A 20,861-nucleotide genomic window follows, 5' to 3' on the forward strand; every position below is an offset into this window, starting at 1 on the left:
TTTCCTGCATTTATGCATGCCCATGAGCATGTCTAGACCATAAACTAATTTTTGGATAAGATTCTTTCGAATTTTTCGATACTTATGGACGCCTAGGGTGATGGTCAAACAAGTCAAATTTTTGGACGAGGTACTTTTATGTTTTCCTGCATTTATCCATTCCCATGAGCATGTCTAGACCATAAAATAATTTTTGGATAAGATTCTTTCGAATTTTTTGATACTTATGGACGTCTAGGGTGATGGTCAAACAAGTCAAATTTTTGGACGAGGTACTTTTATGTTTTCCTGCATTTATGCATGCCCATGAGCATGTCTAGACCATAAACTAATTTTTGGACAAGAAGCTTTCGAATTTTTCGATACTTATGGACGTCTAGGGTGATGGTCAAACAAGTCAAATTTTTGGACGAGGTGCTTTTAAGTTTTCCTGCATTTATGCATGCCAATGAGCATTTCTAGGCCATAAACTAATTTTTGGACAAGATGCTTTCGAATTTTTCGATACTTATGGATGTCTAGGGTGATGGTCAAACAAGTCAAATTTTTGGACGAGGTACTTTTAAGTTTTCCTGCATTTATCCATGCCCATGAGCATGTCTAGACCATAAACAAATTTTTGGACAATAAGCTTTCAAATTTTCTGATACTTATTGAAGTCTAGGGTGATGGTCAAACAAGATCAAATTTTTGGACAACGTAATTTTAACTTTTCCTGCATTTATGCATGCCCATGAGCATGTCTAGACCATAAACTAATTTTTGGACAAGATGCTTTCAAAATTTTTGATACTTATGGACGTCTAGGTTGATGGTCAAACAAGTCAAATTTTTGGACGAGGTACTTTTATGTTTTCCTGCATTTATCCATGCCCATGAGCATGTCTAGACCATAAACTAATTTTTGGATAAGATTCTTTCGAATTTTTCGATACTTATGGACGTCTAGGGTGATGGTCAAACAAGTCAAATTTTTGGACGAGGTGCTTTTAAGTTTTCCTGCATTTATGCATGCCCATGAGCATGTCTAGACCATAAAATAATTTTTGGATAAGATTCTTTCGAATTTTTTGATACTTATGGACGTCTAGGGTGATGGTCAAACAAGTCAAATTTTTGGACGACGTAATTTTAACTTTTCCTGCATTTATGCATGCCCATGAGCATGTCTAGACCATAAACTAATTTTTGGACAAGAAGCTTTCGAATTTTTCGGTACTTATGGACGTCTAGGGTGATGGTCAAACAAGTCAAATTTTTGGACGAGGTGCTTTTAAGTTTTCTTGCATTTATGCATGCCAATGAGCATTTCTAGACCATAAACTAATTTTTGAACAAGATGCTTTCGAATTTTTCGATACTTATGGACGTTTAGGATGATGGTCAAACAAGTCAAATTTTTGGACGAGGTGCTTTTAAGTTTTCTTGCATTTATGCATGCCAATGAGAATTTCTAGACCATAAACTAATTTTTGGACAACATGCTTTCGAATTTTTCGATACTTATGGATGTCTAGGGTGATGGTCAAACAAGTCAAATTTTTGGACGAGGTACTTTTAAGTTTTCCTGCATTTATCCATGCCCATGAGCATGTCTAGACCATAAACTAATTTTTGGACAATAAGCTTTCAAATTTTCTGATACTTATTGAAGTCTAGGGTGATGGTCAAACAAGTCAAATTTTTGGACGAGGTGCTTTTAAGTTTTCCTGCATTTATGCATGCCCATGAGCATGTCTAGACCATAAACTAATTTTTGGACAAGATGCTTTCGATATTTTCGGTACTTATGGACGTCTAGGTTGATGGTCAAACAAGTCAAATTTTTGGACGAGGTACTTTTAAGTTTTCTTGCATTTATCCATGCCCATGAGCATGTCTAGACCATAAACTAATTTTTGGACAATAAGCTTTCGAATTTTTCGACACTTATGGACGTCTAGGGTGATGGTCAAACAAGAACAAATTTTTGGACGAGGTACTTTTAAATTTTCCTACATTTAAGCATTCCCATGAGCGTGTCTAGATCATAAACTAATTTTTGGACAAGAAGCTTTCGAATTTTTCGATAATTATGGACATCTAGGGTGATGGTCAAACAAGATCAAATTTTTGGACGACGTAATTTTAACTTTTCCTGCATTTATGCATTCCCATGAGCATGTCTAGACCATAAACTAATTTTTGGATAAGATTCTTTTGAATTTTTCGATACTTATGGACGTCTAGGCTGATGGTCAAACAAGTCAAATTTTTGGACGACGTAATTTTAACTTTTCCTGCATTTATGCATTCCCATGAGCTTGTCTAGACCATAAACTAATTTTTGGATAAGATTCTTTCGAATTTGTCGATACTTATGGACGTCTAGGGTGATGTTCAAACAAGTCAAATTTTTTGACGAGGTGCTTTTAAGTTTTCCTGCATTTATGCATGCCAATGAGCATTTCTAGACCATAAACTAATTTTTGGACAAGATGCTTTCGAATTTTTCGATACTTATGGACGTCTAGGGTGATGGTCAAACAAGTCAAATTTTTGGACGAGGTACTTTTAAGTTTTCCTGCATTTATCCATGTCCATGAGCATGTCTAGACCATAAACTGATTTTTGGACAAGAAGCTTTCGAATTTTTCGGTATTTATGGACGTCTAGGGTGATGGTCAAACAAGTCAAATTTTTGGACGAGGTGCTTTTAAGTTTTCCTGCATTTATCCATGTCCATGAGCATGTCTAGACCATAAACTGATTTTTGGACAAGAAGCTTTCGAATTTTTCGATAATTATGGACGTTTAGGGTGATGGTCAAATAAGATCAAATTTTTGGACGACGTAATTTTAACTTTTCCTGCATTTATGCATGCCCATGAGCATGTCTAGACCATAAACTAATTTTTGGATAAGATTCTTTCGAATTTTTCGATACTTATGGACGTTTAGGGTGATGGTCAAACAAGTCAAATTTTTGGACGACGTAATTTTAACTTTTCCTGCATTTATGCATGCCCATGAGCATTTCTAGACCATAAACTAATTTTTGGATAAGATTCTTTCTAATTTTTCGATACTTATGGACGTCTAGGGTGATGGTCAAACAAGTCAAATTTTTGGACGACGTAATTTTAACTTTTCCTGCATTTATGCATGCCCATGAGCATGTCTAGACCATAAAATAATTTTTGGATAAGATTCTTTCGAATTTGTCGATACTTATGGACGTCTAGGGTGATGGTCAAACAAGTCAAATTTTTGGACGAGGTGCTTTTAAGTTTTCCTGCATTTATGCATGCCAATGAGCATTTCTAGACCATAAACTAATTTTTGGACAAGATGCTTTCGAATTTTTGGATACTTATGGACGTCTAGGATGATGGTCAAACAAGTCAAATTTTTGGACGAGGTACTTTTAAGTTTTCCTGCATTTATCCATGTCCATGAGCATGTCTAGACCATAAACTGATTTTTGGACAAGAAGCTTTCGAATTTTTCGGTATTTATGGACGTCTAGGGTGATGGTCAAACAAGTCAAATTTTTGGACGAGGTGCTTTTAAGTTTTCCTGCATTTATCCATGTCCATGAGCATGTCTAGACCATAAAATAATTTTTGGATAAGATTCTTTCGAATTTGTCGATACTTATGGACGTCTAGGGTGATGGTCAAACAAGTCAAATTTTTGGACGAGGTGCTTTTAAGTTTTCCTGCATTTATGCATGCCAATGAGCATTTCTAGACCATAAACTAATTTTTGGACAAGATGCTTTCGAAATTTTTGATACTTATGGACGTCTAGAGTGATGGTCAAGTAAGATCAAATTTTTGGACGAGGTACTTTTAAGTTTTTCTGGATTTATGCATTCCCATGAGCATGTCTAGACCATAAACTAATTTATGGATAAGAATCATTCTAATTTTTCGATACTTATGGACGTCTAGGGTGATGGTCAAACAAGTCAAATTTTTGGACGACGTAATTTTAACTTTTCCTGCATTTATGCATGCCCATGAGCATGTCTAGACCATAAAATAATTTTTGGATAAGATTCTTTCGAATTTGTCGATACTTATGGACGTCTAGGGTGATGGTCAAAACAAGTCAAATTTTTGGACGAGGTGCTTTTAAGTTTTCCTGCATTTATGCATGCCCATGAGCATTTCTAGACCATAAACTAATTTTTGGACAAGATGCTTTCGAATTTTTCGATACTTATGGACGTCTAGGATGATGGTCAAACAAGTCAAATTTTTGGACGAGGTACTTTTAAGTTTTCCTGCATTTATCCATGTCCATGAGCATGTCTAGACCATAAACTGATTTTTGGACAAGAAGCTTTCGAATTTTTCGGTATTTATGGACGTCTAGGGTGATGGTCAAACAAGTCAAATTTTTGGACGACGTAATTTTAACTTTTCCTGCATTTATGCATGCCCATGAGCATGTCTAGACCATAAAATAATTTTTGGATAAGATTCTTTCGAATTTGTCGATACTTATGGACGTCTAGGGTGATGGTCAAACAAGTCAAATTTTTGGACGAGGTGCTTTTAAGTTTTCCTGCATTTATGCATGCCCATGAGCATTTCTAGACCATAAACTAATTTTTGGACAAGATGCTTTCGAATTTTTCGATACTTATGGACGTCTAGGGTGATGGTCAAACAAGTCAAATTTTTGGACGAGGTGCTTTTAAGTTTTCCTGCATTTATCCATGTCCATGAGCATGTCTAGACCATAAACTGATTTTTGGACAAGAAGCTTTCGAATTTTTCGATAATTATGGACATATAGGGTGATGGTCTAACAAGATTAAATTTTTGGACGAGGTACTTTTAAATTTTCCTGCATTTAAGCATTCCCATGAGCTTGTCTAGATCATAAACTAATTTTTGGACAAGAAGCTTTCGAATTTTTGATAATTATGGACATCTAGGGTGATGGTCGAACAAGACAAATTTTTGGACGACATAATTTTAACTTTTCCTGCATTTATGCATGCCCATGAGCATGTCTAGACCATAAACTAATTTTTGGATAAGATTCTTTCGAATTTTTCGATACTTATGGACGTCTAGGGTGATGGTCAAACAAGTCAAATTTTTGGACGACGTAATTTTAACTTTTCCTGCATTTATGCATTCCCATGAGCATGTCTAGACCATAAACTAATTTTTGGATAAGATTCTTTCGAATTTTTCGATACTTATGGACGTCTAAGGTGATGGTCAAACAAGTCAAATTTTAGGACGAGGTGCTTTTAAGTTTTCCTGCATTTATGCATGCCAATGAGCATTTCTAGACCATAAACTAATTTTTGAACAAGATGCTTTCGAATTTTTCGATACTTATGGACGTCTAGGGTGATGGTCAAACAAGTCAAATTTTTGGACGAGGTACTTTTAAGTTTTCCTGCATTTATCCATGTCCATGAGCATGTCTAGGCCATAAACTGATTTTTGGACAAGAAGCTTTCGAATTTTTCGGTACTTATGGACGTCTAGGGTGATGGTCAAACAAGTCAAATTTTTGGACTAGGTGCTTTTAAGTTTTCCAGCATTTATGCATGCCAATGAGCATTTCTAGACCATAAACTAATTTTTGGACAAGATTCTTTCGAATTTTTCGATACTTATGGACGTCTAGGATGATGGTCAAACAAGTCAAATTTTTGGACGAGGTGCTTTTAAGTTTTCCTGCATTTATCCATGCTAATGAGCATTTCTAGACCATAAACTAATTTTTTGACAAGATGCTTTCGAATTTTTCGATACTTATGGATGTCTAAGGTGATGGTCAAACAAGTAAAATTTTTGGACGAGGTACTTTTAAGTTTTCCTGCATTTATGCATGCCCATGAGCATGTGTAGATCATAAACTAATTTTTGGACAAGATGCTTTCGAAATTTTTGATACTTATGGACGTCTAGAGTGATGGTCAAGTAAGATCAAATTTTTGGACGAGGTACTTTTAAGTTTTCCTGGATTTATGCATTCCCATGAGCATGTCTAGACCATAAACTAATTTTTGGACAAGAAGCTTTCGAATTTTTCGACACTTATGGACGTCTAGGGTGACGGTCAAACAAGATCAAATTTTTGAACGAGGTACTTTTAAATTTTCCTGCATTTAAGCATTCCCATGAGCGTGTCTAGATCATAAACTAATTTTTGGACAAGAAGCTTTCGAATTTTTCAATAATTATGGACGTTTAGGGTGATGGTCAAATAAGATCAAATTTTTGGACGACGTAATTTTAACTTTTCCTGCATTTATGCATGCCCATGAGCATGTCTAGACCATAAACTAATTTTTGGATAAGATTCTTTCGAATTTTTCGATACTTATGGACGCTTAGGGTGATGGTCAAACAAGTCAAATTTTTGGACGACGTAATTTTAACTTTTCCTGCATTTATGCATGCCCATGAGCATGTCTAGACCATAAACTAATTTTTGGATAAGAATCATTCTAATTTTTCGATACTTATGGACGTCTAGGGTGATGGTCAAACAAGTCAAATTTTTGGACGACGTAATTTTAACTTTTCCTGCATTTATGCATGCCCATGAGCATGTCTAGACCATGAAATAATTTTTGGATAAGATTCTTTCGAATTTGTCGATACTTATGGACGTCTAGGGTGATGGTCAAACAAGTCAATTTTTTGGACGAGGTGCTTTTAAGTTTTCCTGCATTTATGCATGCCCATGAGCATGTCTAGACCATAAACTGATTTTTGGACAAGAAGCTTTCGAATTTTTCGGTATTTATGGACGTCTAGGGTGATGGTCAAACAAGTCAAATTTTTGGACGAGGTGCTTTTAAGTTTTCCTGCATTTATCCATGTCCATGAGCATGTCTAGACCATAAACTGATTTTTGGACAAGAAGCTTTCGAATTTTTCGATAATTATGGACGTTTAGGGTGATGGTCAAATAAGATCAAATTTTTGGACGACGTAATTTTAACTTTTCCTGCATTTATGCATGCCCATGAGCATGTCTAGACCATAAACTAATTTTTGGATAAGATTCTTTCGAATTTTTCGATACTTATGGACGTTTAGGGTGATGGTCAAACAAGTCAAATTTTTGGACGACGTAATTTTAACTTTTCCTGCATTTATGCATGCCCATGAGCATGTCTAGACCATAAACTAATTTTTGGATAAGATTCTTTCTAATTTTTCGATACTTATGGACGTCTAGGGTGATGGTCAAACAAGTCAAATTTTTGGACGAGGTGCTTTTAAGTTTTCCTGCATTTATGCATGCCAATGAGCATTTCTAGACCATAAACTAATTTTTGGACAAGATGCTTTCGAATTTTTCGATACTTATGGACGTCTAGGATGATGGTCAAACAAGTCAAATTTTTGGACGAGGTACTTTTAAGTTTTCCTGCATTTATCCATGTCCATGAGCATGTCTAGACCATAAACTGATTTTTGGACAAGAAGCTTTCGAATTTTTCGGTATTTATGGACGTCTAGGGTGATGGTCAAACAAGTCAAATTTTTGGACGAGGTGCTTTTAAGTTTTCCTGCATTTATCCATGTCCATGAGCATGTCTAGAACATAAACTGATTTTTGGACAAGAAGCTTTCGAATTTTTCGATAATTATGGACATCTAGGGTGATGGTCAAACAAGATCAAATTTTTGGACGAGGTACTTTTAAATTTTCCTGCATTTAAGCATTCCCATGAGCTTGTCTAGATCATAAACTAATTTTTGGACAAGAAGCTTTCGATTTTTTGATAATTATGGACATCTAGGGTGATGGTCGAACAAGACAAATTTTTGGACGACGTAATTTTAACTTTTCCTGCATTTATGCATGCCCATGAGCATGTCTAGACCATAAACTAATTTTTGGATAAGATTCTTTCGAATTTTTCGATACTTATGGACGTCTAGGGTGATGGTCAAACAAGTCAAATTTTAGGACGAGGTGCTTTTAAGTTTTCCTGCATTTATGCATGCCAATGAGCATTTCTAGACCATAAACTAATTTTTGGACAAGATGCTTTCGAATTTTTCGATACTTATGGACGTCTAGGGTGATGGTCAAACAAGTCAAATTTTTGGAAAGGTACTTTTAAGTTTTCCTGCATTTATCCATATCCATGAGCATGTCTAGACCATAAACTGATTTTTGGACAAGAAGCTTTCGAATTTTTCGGTACTTATGGACGTCTAGGGTGATGGTCAAACAAGTCAAATTTTTGGACTAGGTGCTTTTAAGTTTTCCTGCATTTATGCATGCCAATGAGCATTTCTAGACCATAAACTTATTTTTGGACAAGATTCTTTCGAATTTTTCGATACTTATGGACGTCTAGGATGATGGTCAAACAAGTCAAATTTTTGGACGAGGTGCTTTTAAGTTTTCCTGCATTTATGCATGCTAATGAGCATTTCTAGACCATAAACTAATTTTTGGACAAGATGCTTTCGAATTTTTCGATACTTATGGATGTCTAGGGTGATGGTCAAACAAGTAAAATTTTTGGACGAGGTACTTTTAAGTTTTCCTGCATTTATGCATGCCCATGAGCATGTGTAGATCATAAACTAATTTTTGGACAAGATGCTTTCGAAATTTTTGATACTTATGGACGTCTAGAGTGATGGTCAAGTAAGATCAAATTTTTGGACGAGGTACTTTTAAGTTTTTCTGGATTTATGCATTCCCATGAGCATGTCTAGACCATAAACTAATTTATGGATAAGAATCATTCTAATTTTTCGATACTTATGGACGTCTAGGGTGATGGTCAAACAAGTCAAATTTTTGGACGACGTAATTTTAACTTTTCCTGCATTTATGCATGCCCATGAGCATGTCTAGACCATAAAATAATTTTTGGATAAGATTCTTTCGAATTTGTCGATACTTATGGACGTCTAGGGTGATGGTCAAACAAGTCAAATTTTTGGACGAGGTGCTTTTAAGTTTTCCTGCATTTATGCATGCCAATGAGCATTTCTAGACCATAAACTAATTTTTGGATAAGATGCTTTCGAATTTTTCGATACTTATGGATGTCTAGGGTGATGGTCAAACAAGTCAAATTTTTGGACGAGGTACTTTTAAGTTTTCCTGCATTTATCCATGCCCATGAGCATGTCTATACCATAAACTAATTTTTGGACAATAAGCTTTCAAATTTTCTGATACTTATTGAAGTCTAGGGTGATGGTCAAACAAGTCAAATTTTTGGACGAGGTGCTTTTAAGTTTTCCTGCATTTATGCATGCCAATGAGCATTTCTAGACCATAAACTAATTTTTGGACAAGATGCTTTCGAATTTTTCGATACTTATGGACGTCTAGGATGATGGTCAAACAAGTCAAATTTTTGGACGAGGTGCTTTTAAGTTTTCCTGCATTTATCCATGTCCATGAGCATGTCTAGAACATAAACTGATTTTTGGACAAGAAGCTTTCGAATTTTTCGATAATTATGGACATCTAGGGTGATGGTCAAACAAGATCAAATTTTTGGACGAGGTACTTTTAAATTTTCCTGCATTTAAGCATTCCCATGAGCTTGTCTAGATCATAAACTAATTTTTGGACAAGAAGCTTTCGATTTTTTGATAATTATGGACATCTAGGGTGATGGTCGAACAAGACAAATTTTAGGACGACGTAATTTTAACTTTTCCTGCATTTATGCATGCCCATGAGCATGTCTAGACCATAAACTAATTTTTGGATAAGATTCTTTCGAATTTTTCGATACTTATGGACGTCTAGGGTGATGGTCAAACAAGTCAAATTTTTGGACGACGTAATTTTAACTTTTCCTGCATTTATGCATGCCCATGAGCATGTCTAGACCATAAACTAATTTTTGGATAAGATTCTTTCGAATTTTTCGATACTTATGGACGTCTAGGGTGATGGTCAAACAAGTCAAATTTTAGGACGAGGTGCTTTTAAGTTTTCCTGCATTTATGCATGCCAATGAGCATTTCTAGACCATAAACTAATTTTTGGACAAGATGCTTTCGAATTTTTCGATACTTATGGACGTCTAGGGTGATGGTCAAACAAGTCAAATTTTTGGACGAGGTACTTTTAAGTTTTCCTGCATTTATCCATATCCATGAGCATGTCTAGACCATAAACTGATTTTTGGACAAGAAGCTTTCGAATTTTTCGGTACTTATGGACGTCTAGGGTGATGGTCAAACAAGTCAAATTTTTGGACTAGGTGCTTTTAAGTTTTCCTGCATTTATGCATGCCAATGAGCATTTCTAGACCATAAACTTATTTTTGGACAAGATTCTTTCGAATTTTTCGATACTTATGGACGTCTAGGATGATGGTCAAACAAGTCAAATTTTTGGACGAGGTGCTTTTAAGTTTTCCTGCATTTATGCATGCTAATGAGCATTTCTAGACCATAAACTAATTTTTGGACAAGATGCTTTCGAATTTTTCGATACTTATGGATGTCTAGGGTGATGGTCAAACAAGTAAAATTTTTGGACGAGGTACTTTTAAGTTTTCCTGCATTTATGCATGCCCATGAGCATGTGTAGATCATAAACTAATTTTTGGACAAGATGCTTTCGAAATTTTTGATACTTATGGACGTCTAGAGTGATGGTCAAGTAAGATCAAATTTTTGGACGAGGTACTTTTAAGTTTTTCTGGATTTATGCATTCCCATGAGCATGTCTAGACCATAAACTAATTTATGGATAAGAATCATTCTAATTTTTCGATACTTATGGACGTCTAGGGTGATGGTCAAACAAGTCAAATTTTTGGACGACGTAATTTTAACTTTTCCTGCATTTATGCATGCCCATGAGCATGTCTAGACCATAAAATAATTTTTGGATAAGATTCTTTCGAATTTGTCGATACTTATGGACGTCTAGGGTGATGGTCAAACAAGTCAAATTTTTGGACGAGGTGCTTTTAAGTTTTCCTGCATTTATGCATGCCCATGAGCATTTCTAGACCATAAACTAATTTTTGGACAAGATGCTTTCGAATTTTTCGATACTTATGGACGTCTAGGATGATGGTCAAACAAGTCAAATTTTTGGACGAGGTACTTTTAAGTTCCTGCATTTATCCATGTCCATGAGCATGTCTAGACCATAAACTGATTTTTGGACAAGAAGCTTTCGAATTTTTCGGTATTTATGGACGTCTAGGGTGATGGTCAAACAAGTCAAATTTTTGGACGAGGTGCTTTTAAGTTTTCCTGCATTTATCCATGTCCATGAGCATGTCTAGAACATAAACTGATTTTTGGACAAGAAGCTTTCGAATTTTTCGATAATTATGGACATCTAGGGTGATGGTCAAACAAGATCAAATTTTTGGACGAGGTACTTTTAAATTTTCCTGCATTTAAGCATTCCCATGAGCTTGTCTAGATCATAAACTAATTTTTGGACAAGAAGCTTTCGATTTTTTGATAATTATGGACATCTAGGGTGATGGTCGAACAAGACAAATTTTTGGACGACGTAATTTTAACTTTTCCTGCATTTATGCATGCCCATGAGCATGTCTAGACCATAAACTAATTTTTGGATAAGATTCTTTCGAATTTTTCGATACTTATGGACGTCTAGGGTGATGGTCAAACAAGTCAAATTTTTGGACGAGGTACTTTTAAGTTTTCCTGCATTTATGCATGCCAATGAGCATTTCTAGACCATAAACTAATTTTTGGACAAGATGCTTTCGAATTTTTCGATACTTATGGACGTCTAGGATGATGGTCAAACAAGTCAAATTTTTGGACGAGGTACTTTTAAGTTTTCCTGCATTTATCCATGTCCATGAGCATGTCTAGACCATAAACTGATTTTTGGACAAGAAGCTTTCGAATTTTTAGGTATTTATGGACGTCTAGGGTGATGGTCAAACAAGTCAAATTTTTGGACGAGGTGCTTTTAAGTTTTCCTGCATTTATCCATGTCCATGAGCATGTCTAGACCATAAACTGATTTTTGGACAAGAAGCTTTCGAATTTTTCGATAATTATGGACGTTTAGGGTGATGGTCAAATAAGATCAAATTTTTGGACGACGTAATTTTAACTTTTCCCATTTATGCATGCCATGAGCATGTCTAGACCATAAACTAATTTTTGGACAAGATGCTTTCGAATTTTTCGATACTTATGGATGTCTAGGGTGATGGTCAAACAAGTCAAATTTTTGGACGAGGTACTTTTAAGTTTTCCTGCATTTATCCATGCCCATGAGCATGTCTAGACCATAAACTAATTTTTGGACAATAAGCTTTCAAATTTTCTGATACTTATTGAAGTCTAGGGTGATGGTCAAACAAGATCAAATTTTTGGATGAGGTACTTTTAAGTTTTCCTGCATTTATGCATGCCCATGAGCATGGGTAGATCATAAACTAATTTTTGGACAAGATGCTTTCGAAATTTTCGATACTTATCGACGTCTAGGGTGATGGTCAAACAAGTCAAATTTTTGGACGAGGTACCTTTAAGTTTTCTTGAATTTATCCATCCCCATGAGCATGTCTAGACCATAAACTAATTTTTGGACAATAAGCTTTCGAATTTTTCGATAACTATGGACATCTAGGGTGATGGTCAAACAAGATCAAATTTTTGGACGACGTAATTTTTAGTTACCTCTTTCATGTTAGGGTTCAGTCGACGTTGCATCTCCCTATAAGGTTTGGAGTCTTCCTCTAAATGAATCTGATGCATACACACAGTAGGACTTATACCCTTAATGTCTGCTATAGTCCACCCTAAAGCTTCCTTATTGTCCTGAAGTACATTTACTAGCCTACTTTCCTGATCACTATCCAAATCGGAAGCTGCAATCACAGGTAAAGTCTCAGATGGGCCTAAGAAAACACATACTTTAGAGTATCGGGTAGTGGTTTAAGGTCCAACTTTGGGGGCTCTTCTAAAGAAGAAATTAGGGTAGTCTCAGAAACTGGTAACAGTTCGAACCTAGCTTTCCATCTATCAGTGTCTAACACAGGGGTAGAATATAATAGAGCATTCACCTGTTCAATAGTGCTATCGTCGTCAAATTCTAAACCAAAATGGGATAGACAACTTTCTAATGGGTCTTCAGACAAAATGTTTGGTAATGACTCCTGAACTAAGGCTTCTATCATGTTCACCTCTTCAACACATGTGTCATCTAGCTTATGAGTTTTCTTACTGACATTAAAAATGTTCATCTCCATAGTCATATTACCGAAAGATAAACTCATCACACCATTTCGACAGTTAATGATCGCATTAGACGTATATAAAAATGGGCGACCTAAAATCACGGGTATATGGTTCTCTGGGTCAGGGACAGGTTGGGTATCTAGGACCACGAAATCCACTGGATAAATAAACTTGTCGACCTCAATAAGAACATCCTCGATAACACCTCGAGGGATTTTAACAGACCTATCAGCTAACTGCAGTGTCATCTGAGTAGGTTTCATTTCACCAAGTCCTAGCTGTAAGTATACATGGAATGGCAGTAAGTTCACACTGGCTCCTAAGTCAAGTAAAGCTTTTTCTACCCGGAAGTTACCTATTGTGCAAGCAATGGTAGGAGAATCTGGGTCTTTGTACTTTGGAGTTGTGGTGTTCTGAATGATTGAACTTACGTGACTAGCTAAAAAGGCTTTCTTATGGACGCTAAGTTTTCTCTTTCGCGTACACATATCCTTAAGGAACTTGGCATAAGCAGGAATTTTCCTAATTGCATCTAATAAGGGAAGGTTTATGGTAACTTTCTTAAAAACCTCCACTATGTCATTAAAGTTCGATTCCTTCTTTGTTGGTACTAATAGCTGAGGAAATGGGGCTCTAGGCATAAAATCAGACCTTTCAGGAACCGAATTCACATCATCAGAAACTTTATCAGTCTCCTCAGCTACTGGTCCTGAGAGGTGAGATTCTGAGGGGTGAACTACAGTATGTTCACTATCGGTCATGGTTACCTTATTGTCTACAACTCTACCACTCCTAAGGGTTCTAACAGCATTCAATTGATTCGATGGTTTTGCACCTAATTCATGAACTCCTCTAGGGTTGGGTTGTGGTTGACTAGGAAACTTACCTTTTTCTCTCAAAGAATCACTTATCAGACCAACCTTGGTTTTTAACTCGGAAATAGCCTGACTATTTTCTTGTCCTATCCTGTTACTAGCTTGTAGACTCTGTTCTACGGAAAACTGAAATTTTACAGTTTGCTGAGTTAACAAGGCGAGAGATTCCTCTAAACTTAGGATTTTCTTATCTGACTGATTCTGAAACTGAGCTAGTCATGAAGGATTCTTAGTATAGCCAAAACCTGGGGGAGCATTAGAATTACTAAACTGACCTTGACTTTGACCCTTAGACCACGAAAGGTTTGGATGGTTTCTCCAACCAGGATTATAGGTTTCTGAATATGGGTCAATCTTTTGACGGTTATCAAATCTAGTGTTATTATAAAGAGCATTGGCTTGATCTTCAATATTCTGGCCTTCCCAAAAAGGCTCCACTCTACCACTAGTCTGGCCCACTTCTAAGGCTTCTAACCTTTTTGTTATAGCAACAATTTTGGCATCTGATTAATAGCCTCTTTCTACCCTATTAACTTTTCCTCTACTTAAAAGAATTGTTTTCTGGGGTGCCCTAATATTTTCCCATTGCTGGGTTCTTTCAGCGATTTCATTAAAAAATTTCATCGCAGCATCAACAAAAGAAAAAAAAAATCGTCTTTTTGGTTTGGGATGGTTTTCAAATCCACCAGTGCATAGAGACTCAACCATGGTCATTGTGGAATAATCTAAACCCTCATAAAGGATCTGAACTAGCTTAACCTTTTCTAAACCATGATGAGGACACTAGGATAATAAACCATTGAACCTTTCCAAATACCTATATAAAGATTCTCCCTCTTGTTGTGAAAATGTGCATATTTGCGTCCTAATAGACGATGTTTTGTGCCTAGGGAAAAACTTATTGAAAAAGGCAGGTGTAAGTTGTTCATATGTCTCAATTGACTCGGAGTCCAAACTATATAGCCACGACTTGGCCTTATCTTTCAGGGAAAATGAGAATAACCTAAGTTTCAAAGCATTATCATCTAAGCCTCTAATTCTTAGAGTACTACAAATTTCCTCAAAATCCCTAACATGGTAATAGGGTTTTCATTTTATTTCCCTAAAAAGATTGGGAGCATCTGTAAGGTCCCAGGTTTCAGTTCATAGGGTGCCTCCGTTTCAGCTAACTTAATACACGAAGGACGAGTAGTCCTAGTTGGATTCAACAAAGCTTTCAAAGTTTCCATTTCTGGCGCTATCGGAGCAACAAGGATTCTCTCCTCAGTCAAAGGACGTTCAAAAACAGACTCTTCAAAAGTTGGACTCTCTAGATTAAGGTAATCGAGACGCTTAGAACTACTAGGTTTCTCTTTAACAAATCTACTTAGTGCGTCTCTTTTACGTTCAGGCATACAATAGTATTTTCTAAATTGAAAGGGTAAGCAAACACAGATCAAGGCCGACTCAACCAAATCAAACCTATTGATTTCTAGCAAACAAAAAGCATGATGGCTCCACTTAGATTGTTTCTATACCAGCTTCTAATCCTTCGAACGGGAATTCGTTACAATTTAAGCAAACCCCTATGAAATCAATCCGAGTTAACGTAAGTTGAATAGAGGCGAGGGAAGCTCGGTGGAGCTTTGATACCCAAGGCCTCACCGGTATTACAAGGCGGCGCAGTCACACATTCAACTTACAGAAACCGTCAAGAACTTCGAAGTATGCTTAAAAGAGTAACCAATATTTTTCGAATGACTTTCCTGTTAAGATCGTTACCCTATCGGTCTCGTTCTAGTCAAAATTTTAGGCTTAGGTTCGCGTAGGTTACGTGTTCCTAAAGCGGGCAAGAAGAGAACGGTGATGAAATCCGAACCCTTATCTTGTATGGCCAGGCCTTGCCCTTTACTAGAAAAATAAATGTTTGTATTCAGTCCTCAACATATATGCATACGAAGGAGTCCAGTAACTCGCTGACAGGGGATTCGCGAGTGTTTAGAATATTACCTCCCGTTCCAGAGGGGATGAATCGGTTGTAGTCGACTCGGGCCACTGACTCCGATGTCTAGTGTACGAACCCAAGGTGCAGAGACAATATCGTAATTGTCCTCCTTCTCTGCAAACAGTTTATATTTAAAGTACCCTTCCGTAGGGTGATAAAAAATAATAATGTCCCAAAGTCCAAAAGTTCAAAAGTCCAAAAAGTAAAGAAAAATTACAAAAATAATAAACCCTAATACAATTTTTTTTTAAAAGAAAATAAACAAACCCTAAACTAAAATTGTCTTCTTTTCTGTTCTTTTTGCTTTAATCTTTAGCTCCAAGACTTTATGAAATCACCAAACTCTTTGGCTCAATTTTCTTTATGATCCAGAACCTGTAGACACAAGATAAATACCCAAAAACATAAAAAAAACAAAAAAAATAAAAATAAAAAATCTAAAACCCTAAAAACAAGTCCGCGTCGGCGGCGCCAAAAATTGTTCTGATTTGTAGATAGTGGTAAAAAGAGTGTCGTTTCGCAGACTTGTGAAGGATTTTTTTAGACTTAAATTCAAAACTAAAATAGAAAACACAATAAAAATTATAGCAAACTCAAACAAAGATGATATCAATATTAAAAGAAACATTGAGGCTAAGATTCCACTATTTTCCAAGTTCAAAGTGATTAAACCAATACTTATATTTATGCAATTTTCTCGTTTAATTTGATTCTAAAATATTGCAACAAGTAGATCTTCAAAAGTAGTAATTGTAAATACCAAGTATGAAGCATCAAAAGTCTTAAAACTAAGCATACTCCATCAAAATAGATCACAATCACTCAAATAAAAATCATATTCAATAATAGTTCAAGGCAAATAATCATATAATTATTGCAAATAAAAAGATAAAATAGAATATACCACTTTTTGTTGGAAAAATAGCTTCCTCTATCGCCTTAGCAATGGGGTTTAGCTCCTCATATTAATCATGGTCTCAAAATATGTGTTTGTTGCTCAAAAGATGATTAAAAGAATGAAAAGTATTAACACAGACTGTTTGCAACAGTGTATCGGAGTTACAAAACAGCTGTTGCAATGGAACTGTTAAAGAAAACTGTTGTAAATACTGTTGCTTTGTCGCTGATTTTAAGACCCCAAAAACGATTGTCTTCAATGGCCTTTTGTTCGTCGTGTTCTTCCTTGTGCACCAGCAGAAACAATTTCCTGCAACTCTTGATTTCGTTCTCTGCTCTTCTCTAAACTTCCCCCAACTCTCGACTTCCCTTCTATATGATCCAAACAATCTATTTATATCAAAAATACCGATTAAGTCTCTCCCAAATCTTACAAAATCTCTTCCCCTCTCTTCACGACAAAGTTGCGGCATTTTCTTGTTTTAGAATTTCTACACATTTCTGAGCTTTCCTTTTTATTCTAAACTCTTCCTTAGATAGATACAAATCTTTGGGAAGGTTCATAGCACTTTGATCTCTCTAAAATTCCCTAAAACAGGTCACACACGTAACTTTCCATATATTTCTGTTGTGATAAAAATCCGTCGATTGAGCCCAGTCTAATCGATTTCAACACCCATATCAGATTCCTAGACCCATAAGGAGTCTATCCTATGAAAATCAGAGGTTTAATCGACCTCAAACTACTCCAAATCAAGAACCCTAATCTGTTCTTCACTGCCACAAATTTTCCCGCCAATTTTGAGGATTTGAAACGTGAAGAAGAAGGGCGCCCCCTATCCAGAGTAGGGGTGCGAATAACAGCTGCCTTGGGGGTGTGCTGGGGGTTCCCCTTATCCAAACCGGGGGTCCGAATAGTAAGTGTCCTCCGGGTGCTTTTCGAGCCAATTTTTTTCGAATAGCAAGTGTCCTCCGGGTGCTTTCCGACAACTTTTCGAGCCAATTTTTTCCGAAAATGTGTATTGGCCAAAAATACCTAAAAATAAATAAAACACCATAATAGGTATAAAAATGAGCCCTAACAATATATAGAATCGAGACAAATCGGACACAAAAATGTGTCTATCACAGATATTGTTGCTCACTCGCTGGCTAAACATGGTATAACTTGTGTTTCAGCTGAAGAATGGTCAAACAATTTTCCGCCTTGGATAACACAATGTATCCATAGGGACACTGATGCTAATTTTTTTTCAATTTAATATAATTCATTTCGTATTAAAAAAAAAGTAATTATGTCTTGTTTTCATAATTGAAGGCTGTTCTCGGAACACTGTTCTTGTAAATATTTCTTGTTTGAAGGAAGTTTTTGGGGGGCTAAGAGGTGGTTGGACAACTAAATATCAAAACCGTGGAACACGGTAGAAATTTGAGTTATTATAATTTGAATAAGGAAATTATGTGCTTTCTTCTCTTCCTATTTATATATTTGAATCAAGTGAGATTTTTCCTGGGATGAAGGTACAAATGACTCATGCCTACAAACCCATCGTTTTGAAATGTTTGGAGTATCTTTGGAAAATTTATGGTTAATTAAAAAGATTTGCGCTTTAGGCATTATGTTACTCAACTTATGAAATGGCTCCGGAAAATTTGGCAATAGAATTAGCTTTAGGGAGGACAGTTGGGTGGCCAGATACCTTTAGCTCATCAATTCCAACTGCTTAGCCCAATCCCTATGCACATGGTTAAAAAACCTGTTTGACATACCAAGTGGCATGGCAATTGAGTTGCGGCACTATGGAAACCACTGAACGATAAAGTTTCTAGTAACAGTTATTCATTAAAGCGCTGGCGATAATGCGAATATCGCTGGCGTCGTAGTTACCATCACTCTATTTCGTTTATATCACTCGTTTGACACTATATCGCTTAACAACTACTTTATAATGACTATTTCCACCATCTTTTCATATATATACGCCTATATACTTTTTCGAATCACTCACACCTACTTCTACATATACTTTACCAATTTCTGTATCTGTATCCATAATTTTAAATTTCATAATCATTAATAGAGAGATCCAACGAAGAGAGGAATATTATTATGAATCGGTTTATATTAAAGCAAGAAATGCATCAAGGTTACAAGAACTTGATGATGAGGAAGCTGTAGATAATAAACTAATCAACACATTGATGCTCGTACATTCGGACCAAATTTTTAGAGAACTGCTCGGTCGAACTCGCAAGTGTTGCTATCTCAATCTTGTTTGTCAAATTTAGGTGATCAAAACTATAAGTCTTGATTTCTAGTCTACTTACAGCTATGTCACGGATTAGGATAAAATATGTAGTTGAGCTTTAGACTTCACGACGTTCATCGATTGAAGATGAAGATCTACTGAGGAGAGATTGGAGGAATTTCATCAATAAAAGTTATGTGAAGACTAAAACTTATCTATCACTTAGAAGTCTATTCTTTTTTATCTCCTAATTAGACTAAGTCGTATAGTTATAGACTTTTACATTATACACATTTGATATTTCGAGTTGAGTTTAACTCGCTTATGTCTTTCTCGAAATATTTGTCGGAAGCTTTTTTCTTTAGCTACGTTCATCATTATTCTTGACGAGTTTAGTTGGAAAACAATTTATTTGTTGGAAACTAAATAATAAGTCGAAAGATGATCATGTGAAAATTTCCTTGAAACATCTTACATGATTTGTGTGAGACAGTCATTTGATGTAGACTCGGAATGTTTCGTATTGATCATTCGATCACTTGAAAATTACTTATAAGCTAATAGTTTGTGTGAGACAGCTATTGTCGTCTTCTAAGGATGTATCAATGATTGAAATGAGAGCTTAGAACGAATAACCATTGTATGGATGCATCACAATATGCATATCAGTATGCGAAATGTTATAGTATGATTCAGGTCCGGCAACCAAGTTTGCATACCAGTATGCGAACGATTCTACCTGAGTTAGGTCCGGAATGACAGTATGCATACCGGTTTGCGAACTGTCGGACGTGACCAAAGTCCGGAACTTAAGTTTGCGTACCCGTTTGCAAAATGAGTTGGTTTAGATTCTAAAATTGGTTAAGTATGATTTCATACTCATGAATAAATATATTTATAAATTAAGGAATGCAATCTTTGCAAACCGTGGCTAAATGTTCATGAATTGATTCTCTTGAATCAAATCCGATTTTGTTTCAATTCTGCCTTGTATACTTCTATGAGAATATTAAAAATTGAAAAACTCTATGAGTAACACAATTAGATTCATTTGATTATCATTTGATCTAGAAGTGTTAGATGAATATGGTCATTACAAAAGTGTTCATACAGCTAACTTCGGTTAACTATTATTGAGCCAACTCAATATACACGTTTAGGTACGGTTCCCGTATCTAAGTGAAGGTATATTTCATTTGTGTATATCAAGCTAAGAGAATCTATTGGTGAAGAGATATTTCTTTGGTTTTAAGCAAACTTAGCTTGAATCTTAAAAGGGAGAACTCTAGCAACTGGAAAACCTAATCCCCACACCTCCCGTGTGATACTAGTTGCGTACTAGAGTCGATTCTCCTTTAACCTAGGTTTTTCCTAAAAGCATTATAGGTTAACGACTTAAATACTTCATTCAGATTCTGAAGCCAGGCCCAACTATTTTCTCTGTAGTTGAATGTTTTGATATTACTTGTTCTATCGTGTTGAGTACTATCTTCTCTAAGATTTGCTCGAGATTTATCTTCGATAGGTAAGATATAAAAAGTAAACACAAAACTCTTCGTCTCATTCTTTGTGATTCCATAATAAGTTGTTATATTGCAATATAGTTAAGTTATTGTAAGGTGATTGATATTTCTAGGATGGTCTT

At 35.9% G+C, this 20,861-nt stretch overlaps 1 pseudogene; it reads left to right on the forward strand.

Moving 5' to 3' along the window:
- Nucleotides 1-14,852: 14,852 nt before the first annotated feature.
- LOC113307260 lies at nucleotides 14,853-14,952 on the forward strand (annotated as a pseudogene).
- The last annotated feature ends 5,909 nt before the right edge of the window (nucleotides 14,953-20,861 follow it).

The sequence above is a fragment of the Papaver somniferum genome, chromosome 8, assembly GCF_003573695.1.
Source record: "Papaver somniferum cultivar HN1 chromosome 8, ASM357369v1, whole genome shotgun sequence".
In the NCBI taxonomy this organism is placed as follows: Eukaryota; Viridiplantae; Streptophyta; class Magnoliopsida; order Ranunculales; family Papaveraceae; genus Papaver; species Papaver somniferum.